Source organism: Oratosquilla oratoria, chromosome 15 (genome assembly GCF_046742065.1).
Source record: "Oratosquilla oratoria isolate Oo_2021 chromosome 15, ASM4674206v1, whole genome shotgun sequence".
Classification (NCBI taxonomy): domain Eukaryota; kingdom Metazoa; phylum Arthropoda; class Malacostraca; order Stomatopoda; family Squillidae; genus Oratosquilla; species Oratosquilla oratoria.
Genome location: NC_134791.1, coordinates 20,287,849 through 20,296,992, shown reverse-complemented (window position 1 = coordinate 20,296,992; position 9,144 = coordinate 20,287,849).

The window sequence follows — 9,144 nt, the reverse complement described above, 5'->3', positions numbered from 1 at the left end:
AATCATGTATATATATTTCGTTGCTTTCCAGAAGGTTTTGAATGTAGGGGTTGAAATGTTTACCTAATTGTAGTGTACAGGAAAAGAGCTGCGCTCATGTGGTCCTGTCACTTGTTCCCCTCAACATTCCTCGTTTTAGATTCATGTATGGTTGGGCGACATCATCTTCCAGCTTATTCCAGGAAATATCTATCATTATAGAAACTGGCATTTCCACATCCTGTAGGCTCCCCATCCCCCATTTATATTTCAATATACAGTAGATGTCCGTCCATTCCCGTGCCGGTCTCGCATTCGCATAGTTTTGGGTTCGAATCCCGCGCATCGGACAAAATGTGTAGCTCCTCACCACCTATGACTATACCATATAATTAATAATAAATGAAGGTGATGGAATGCCTGAAGACATAGGCTGCCCTAACTATCAAGTTAGAATAATTGTATATCGGCCATATTGTAGGAAGAGATGGTGTAACCCAAAAGGGCTTCAGCCTCGTCCTTGGATCCGCCACTGCACACACTGGATTTTTAGAGGCCAATTAACTCCCCCACCCCACCCCCATACCCGGGCGCCTATGACAGCCAATCGGGTAAGATTGCCTTCATATTTTGAACTATGTAAATACTAAAAAGCACATACCGTTGAAATGTCTCCGCTGGCGAAAGAATGCCATGTGACCAGCGCCATGTTGCCCTTATCTGCATGCAAATGCGCGTTTATGTGCTACTTCATGCATGGAATTGAAAACTGACATCGTCTTTGTCAGTAACTTGCCCACTTTGCTCGTAAAAGTATGGAGGAAACCATTTCACATGTAAATGAAACATTTTATGAAATGATGCAACGATATGAATGAAAAATAGAAAACTAATTACATTGAGCTGAGTTTGAGCCGTGAAAGTGATGTAAAAATCTGCTCGTCCTCTCCCCCTTTGAAAGGAATTAAGTACCATATTTCCTGCCAGTCCTTAAACCCGTGGAGACCTTTTTATAAGTAGAAACCTGGTTTTATAACCACAAAACCTCTCATTGTAAATAAAACCTGATTCTATAATTACAAACTTCCCAAAATGACAAACCAATATAGCAAACGGGGTATTTTTACTGCCGCATTTGGAATGCGTGACTGAGACCTGATGGTCTGATCAATCAAATCGTAATACCTTCAGCAAGAATACAGGACAGAAGATGCTGTGATTAACCATGGTCTTGGATCACGTGTTAGACTCGTGACCTACAGTTATTACCTTCCCGTATGAGAACTCTGAGCTCATGTATAGCCCGATCTATGAGAAATGCTGTGATCTTATACACCCAACTTCTTGCCCACGAGAGTTGGGGTGCCGGCTCGCAGTGCAACGATGCTAAAATTATGTCATCCCTTGGTGGGAATCAAACTCGCACCGTTAGCGGTTTCGAACTGCTCCGCCGAGGCGTTTGTGAGACCTCATGCGGGCCTTTTCAATCTCATAATTATGTACTGGATCACAAACATTGAGATATACCTTACATTTGTTGGTGTGGAATATTATTGTTCTATTCATCACATGGTAAAACGAGATAAAATGGCAATTTTATAACCATTTGTACTGAAAGTTGCCACCGTAGATTACATTATCTGGCTATTTATTATTCTATTTCATATTATATATTAATTTACTTATTATTATTATGGTTGTATATGGAAAATGTTGTGATGCATGAGGTGGAATGGACGGGGGAATGGGGGGTGAGGTAGTGTGTGTCAAGATCTAAGAATATAAGGTCTAACCACTTCCGACCGAATTTCGAGGGAGTTGGCGCAGCGGGCCCGTGAACGTCACCTGGCTGTTCAAAGTGGGGTTAGCGGGTCCTATAGCTGTCAGTTGAAGCTGGTCCGTCGTTCGAAAATGACGTTGCCTTCGCTCGCACCGCTCCACGCAATTAGTTATATTCTGACAAATATTATATATAAAATATTATAGTTCCTGTCTATATATATGAATATATAATATATATAAAATATTATAGTTCCTGTCTTCCTTGGCGTTTCACATTTTTCTTCAGTGTTTCACAAAGAGAAAATGGACCCAGCCTAATGACGTCAGAAGCTGCGCAGAAGAATTCAAACGGTCTGACCTGTATATTTAGACCTTGGTGTGTGTGAGCAAAAATTTTGACGCAGCCCGAAGGGATTTCTCCCCGTCCTCTCCTTTATATGGGGGGACGGAGAGGGGGGGTCGCCGATTTAATGAAGCGGCCTTGCTGTGGATGTACTGTGTCCTGCGACACTGCTTCTGACCCAGGGCAGTGGACAGGGTGCAGGGATGACCCGTCATCTGGGAGGTGCTAAGATGGGAGGGAGGGTGGAGGGGTGTGGAGTGTTTTCGGGGATGGAATGGGTGGGAATGATTTTATGCCTTGTCCTTTTTGGCTACCTCCCTGGTAAGGGGAAAAAAGCCTTGGTATATGTATGTATTATTATTATTATCATAATTTATTATGAACATCATTCTGTGACGTTTATCACATCGTCAGACCCTAACAATACCAGTCTTTGTGTTCTAACACTCCTTTGCAGTGTTGCCACTCATAAAATGTAAAAATGCCAAGATGATCCTACGAAAAAATCCAAGAAAATCCAAGGATTGTTGTTTATACTGATACTTGCGAAAAACAAGGTGACATGGCTCTTGAAATGGATTGTGGCTTATTTAGAATAGGAAATTTAGCTAGAAGAGGAAGTTCTACTCACCAAACACTTTACAGACAATGGTATTATTGCAGGAAGAAGGATACTGGCATAGGGTCCTCCTGTAACCATTACTAACCATCACCCAACACGCACGTGATCCACATGCTTGCAAAATAGCGAGACTCCCCCTCTTGCTTACCTTGCATTTCCCACAACATACACCTAATGCAGCCTATTACATTACACATAAACTAATATAAATATAATATACCTAACAACACCCACCAATTATAGGACTAACCCTCATATATAAAACTGACCCCAATGCATAGAATAGCGAGACTAACGCCTTTTCTTACACCATCCACTAACCCCTTATATAACCTTTAACATCCATGTCACGAGAGGCAGGCCAGAGCTAGGTAGGCGGAGAGCCTACCGGCCAGTCGTCAGAGCTGGGGTAGGTGAAGAGCCTACCGGCCAGACGCCAGGCTAGGCAGACCGAGAGGTTGCCAGCCAGTTGTGCCCTAGGTCAAGGCCTGACACATATTGCAATCTGCCCACAGGGCTCATTTGTACCTTATATCTAGTTTGTTAACCAGATTGCCTACATTGTTAATAAATCGAAGAAAACTCCCGTTTTTGGAGTTTATCTTGCCCGCATAAGTCCCCCTTACGTAACCAACAAACCTATTTAACGGTTACACTCCTCTAATTCCTCATCATCAACATCATTGGCTTCATTATGATATAAAGTTGCTGTGTTACTCTTCTTCCTGGACTCTTCCCTCTCTTTATATCTCATGTGACAGTGACCCAACTTTACATCTTTGATTAATGAAATAGATGGTTCCCACTTTTGGCAAGTCACTTCTTGTCTTGTGATGGCTTGCTTGGCCAATAGACGGTTTGCAACTGTATTTGTGTGTAGTCTGTTGCTTTGCTTAGTTTTAACTTGGTTTATTTGGGAAAAAATTATTTCAATACATGCAGATGAGTGTGGCAGAGCTAATAAGTTGCACATAAATGTTGCAAGAAGATTAAACTTTTCTTTATTATTCCCATCTTTCACTGAAAGTGAATCATTCCAGAAAACAGTTGCAGACTGACTTATGCCTTTAAGTGTGTCTCTTGCATATAGAAGATCTCGCCATTGCTCTTGCAGCAAATCTAGCTCATCCTCCTTTATCAATGTTGGAAAATGTACTGCAAGTTTTCCAATAGATTTCAAGTCCCTCTTTGTAGAAAGAGCTTCAGCTGGTTCCACTACCTTTGACATAGCAATGAGGCTATTTTCTTCAAAAGGAAATATCTTTTTCATCTGCATGCACAATTCTATTAGAAACTGCTTGCAGTCATATCGAAAAAGCTCTTCCTTTTCCTGAAGAGGTTCACTTTCCATGCTTCATGGAAACTTTGTGTGCCATCAGAGACGACTTATTGCAATTCTTGAGTTTGCTGCTACATACAGTACACAAGACAGTATATTTGTCGGCAGGATCTGGTTGTACCCAATCTTTCAGTTCATCATCCTCCATCCATTCCTTTCTAAATGCCTGCTGATACCACGTCACTTTCGCTTTTCTCTTTGGTGGGGTAACATCACCACTATACCCTGGTTCTTCAGAGTCACTCATAATGATTTCTAATTAAATCATGTAGGGTTGAATAACTATCCACAGGTCTCACATACTACACACCACACGCACGACTTGAGCTAGAGAGGACTGTCGGACTAGGAGAGAAACGTCTTAAACGTATTGGACGTGTTATGGACGCGTCAACTCATAGAAGACAACTTAGTTGGCAAGTCGTGATTTCCAGCCTTAACTTTTCAACAATCTCATGAATTAAAATTTAAAACTTAATTTGTCCTCTGTTGTTAACATAGTGTACCTCATACTTTTTATTAAGTGGCAATGAGAATATTCTATTATTAAACTAATATTTTAAGCAATTGTCTACAATTTGGCGAAAAATCCAAGATTTGTTCATTTCTTACAGTTTATTTCCAAGATTCCAAGTTGATGGCAAAAATGCCAAGATATTGGGAAAAAAGCCAAGGAGTGGCCACACTGCTCCTTTGTAGTTTGTGGTTCTAATTCAGCACGTTGTTTTCTAGCAGTTTCAGTTCTGGCAAAAAAAAAAAAAAAAAATCTTAATCGAGTCCTCTCCCTCTTCCCCCCCCTCAAAAAAAAAAAAAAAATCCCTTTCAGGAGAAAAGTGAAAAAAGTGAAAAGGTGTTTTATTCAGTGAGACTTTGACTACTAATCTGACTATTGAATTCTTGGTTTCAAAGTAGTCATGGGTAATCAACGTCACCAAGGGTTCTGTGGAAGACATTTTTTGTCATCCGTAGTTCCAGCTGGAAACTGGGGCCGTGAGGAGTCGTTACCCGTTTTCTGGATCGACGGCACGTTGGTTTGCAACCGCCAATCTTGCGGACCGGGTTCGATTCTCACCGACGGCTGAAATGATTCCAGCACCGCTCCACTGCGAGCTCGCACTCCACCTGACACAGCATTACCCATAGATCGGGCATATGTTAACTCTGATCTCTCATCCGGGGGTGTTAATAGCTGTTGATCACAAGTCCAACACGTGATCCAAGACAGCGAGTGTGAAAAGGGTAACGGGCTTGGTTCATTCCGAATGGCTGCCGTGGTCGAGTCGAAGGCATCATTGTCTACTAACGAAATAAGTCAGTGAAGGTTTTCTCGGTTTCAGGACTGAGAGATCTGGCCATGTCTGAGAATCAAGGAACCCATTTACAGTAGCATGACAACGTACCAATATCATGGCGTTAAGTTATATTATCTTGGAGACGACAATTTCGTTATTGCCCGTACAGACAGATGCTGGTTTTATATATATATATATATATATATATATATACATATATATACATATATATATATATAATGTATATATATATATGTATATATATGGATATATATACACATGTATATATATATAATATATATACACATACACATTTATCAATGACAATTCACTTTAATTCTAAGCCATCAACATCGAAAGACTCGAGGAGGCATACATGCAGAAATTGATACATGGTATGGCTAAGGACTCGAAGCTCCGTTAGCACGTAGCAAATGACATGACTTAACCAATTGTTATATATATATATATATATATATATATATATATATATATATATATAATATACATATATATATATACAATATTTTGGGGGCTTTTGAAGAATAATGGTCCCATATTAGAAGGTAAAATAAAAATAAAAATTAAATAGTGAAGGTAGGTTAAGTAGACCTTTTGAACAATAGGGGTCCATTATTTTTCTGAAATATTGTGGGGTCGAGTCATACGACTAGCCTACATCGCAACAGTCTTGCTTCCGTCGAATTCCTGCCATGATAAGCACATAAATTCCATGCAAATTCTTGTTTGATAACAAATGAAACTGTAGATTAAAGGTTTTAAATTATTATGCAATAGAATGAACAGCGGAAAACGGATAACAAGCAGCGTAATCCTACACATTGATGAAAAATCCACCTCAGTACATTCAAGGAAATTCCTCTTTAGCACCTCCCACTGCTTTCCAGTGTAGCGTACATAACTTGTCTATGAAGAGGAAAGCTATATAAGCTAGCAGAATATACAATGGAACATTATTGCAAGTTATTACATTAATCATCAATGAAAACACAATTTTTTCCACTGGATGCCATGAACATATATCTTTCCTCTAATGAAACTGGAAAATAAGAAATATAGATGCAATATGATTTAGAATTTAAGATTTACATTTTCACTGACGTAATCATTTTGACAATCAATTGATTTAAGTCAACCTGGAACGTGCGGAAGCCGACTTCAGCCGTGTCATTAACAGACAAAATTACCGAAAGTATACCGAAAGTAAGTCATGCGCAGCCCCTCTCAGTCAGCAGAACTAGATCGTGACGAAAACCTCGGAATCGGAAGGTAAGGCGTCAGAAGTTCAGAACCTTGTCAAACGATGTGTAACGCGATATCGACACCTTGAACAATGATGTGGAGAAATGAGCACGGTCAGTCCTGTTTCCGAAGAAGTGCAGACCCTATTGGTCCCTTTAAAACAGTGGTTCATAACCTTTTTTGGCAGCGACCCAAAATTTTGCACAAATCAAGCATCGCGACCCAAGCCTACATAGATATTGTCGGTTTTACATTGAAATTTCAAAACACTTCAAATAAATTTTCTGCTTTGGAGTTTTTATTTAATCATGGTCTGCTTAGAATCCTAAAACTAGGCATCATGTATTTTAATTATTACAGTATATAATTATAATATATTTATAGTGGGAAAATAATTATTTTCTGCAAACCCTTAGCGACCCAATAAAATGGCTTGGCGACCCAAATTTGGGTCACGACCCAGGGGTTAAGAACCACTGCTTTAAAACCTGATGCTGAAGGCAAAGTTGAAAAAAAGTTTAAGGAGTTTACACTTTAGGGTATAAGACATATTTCATAGCTGGTACCAGCTATTTTGCAATGGATCGCATCGGCGATGGAATTTACCGCCATTTCATTGAAACCACCTCTTTTCACTCTACAATATCGGAAGACCGAAGAACATGAGATTGAATACTTGTAGTATTGACATGTATGCAGTAACTTTTATTTATTTTTTTGTTTTTCAAATTTACCTCATCAATTTCATGGTGCACTATGTAAGTTTTGTGGCAAGTATAGGTTTGTTAAGTTAGACTAGATTCAAACTAATTCAGTTTGTCAGGACGCTGTTGCGGGTTTCCTGGAGGTTGGGGGTCAACTGCAAGACACCAGGAGCAACAAATTAAGTCGGTCAAGACCTGGAAGTTGTGACAATTTTCTGGATAAAATTTTTTGTAGTTTGCCATGTTATTGGCATACCAGTTCATTTGACACAATTCCATCTGACATGATTCCATATAGTATGACTTGATGTAGTAACTTAGTTTACTTCATATCAAATATCCACACTAATGACTTTGGTAAATATCAAACAAACTAAACTTTTATATTGGGAAGGTATCTACTGGTATTTAATTGTTCAACCAATGTGGCATGGAGTTTAGCAAAGCTGGTAAAATTTCAGTTGTGGACAACTTTGCAACTTCCCACAACTCAACTTGAAACCCAGATATTGGCAACAACCAATTTCACCCATATATCATTCTCTTCTGGAGATCCATTCACTGTCCAGTTCTTGTGGAGAATGCCAGTGGATAATTTGGAGTACTTCATCTATAAGAATATATATAGGAAAGTGTAAGTGATTGTTTAATTCTAAAGAGGGAAGGGAATTTCCCTTAGCTGAGTAATCTTGGATAACAGCAGCCAGAAATGAAGAAAAGGATGATTGTTTTTCTGTGGGTGAATGGTGATAGATTAACTTTGTGTTGTGGGTTTTTCCTCTATTGAATAAAATTACCTGGATGCAGTCGGATGAATTGAAGAACAATTGCCACCATCAACATAAATCACTTGGCTATAGACACCAATTACCATATACATCTACCATAACCTACTACCTAAATCACACAAAACATCCACACAAACACATACACACCCAGTTAACTAAACAAGCTCTTCAAGAAAGACAACCAAATTCAACACTCCAACCCTTCGATTGAAATCCCACAGAAAACCCTCCCCACACTGAAAAGGAATCACTCTTGCACACCTGTACTGAGGACATCATACAGCAGACAGTGCCAACATAGGATAGACCTAGCCATACATTTAAACTGCCCCACATGCAACCACCACACCATATGCCCCACATGCAACCACCACACAGTATGCCCCACATGCAACCACCATGCAGTATGCACCACATGCAACCACCACGCAGTATGCCCCACATGCAACCACCACACAGTATGCCCCACATGCAACCACCACACCATATGCCCCACATGCAACCACCACACAGTATGCCCTACATGCAACCACCACACAGTATGCACCACATGCAACCACCACACAGTATGCACCACATGCAACCACTATGCAGTATGCACCACATGCAACCACCATGCAGTATGCCCCACATGCAACCACCACACAGTATGCACCACATGCAACCACCACACAGTATGCCCCCCACATGCAACCATCACACTTGTATGCCCCACATGCAACCACTGCACAGTATGCCCCACATGCAACCACTGCACAGTATGCCCCACATGCAACCACCACACAGTATGCCCCACATTCAACCACCACACAGTATGCCCCACATTCAACCACCACACAGTATGCCCCACATGCAACCACCACACATTATGCCCCACATGCAACCACCACACAGTATGCTCCACATGCAGCCACCACACAGTATGCCCCCACATGCAACTACCACACAGTATGCACCACATGCAACCACCAGACAGTATGCTCCACAGTAGTAATATCCAGATAACACAATAACTCTTCTCAGTGCTACTAT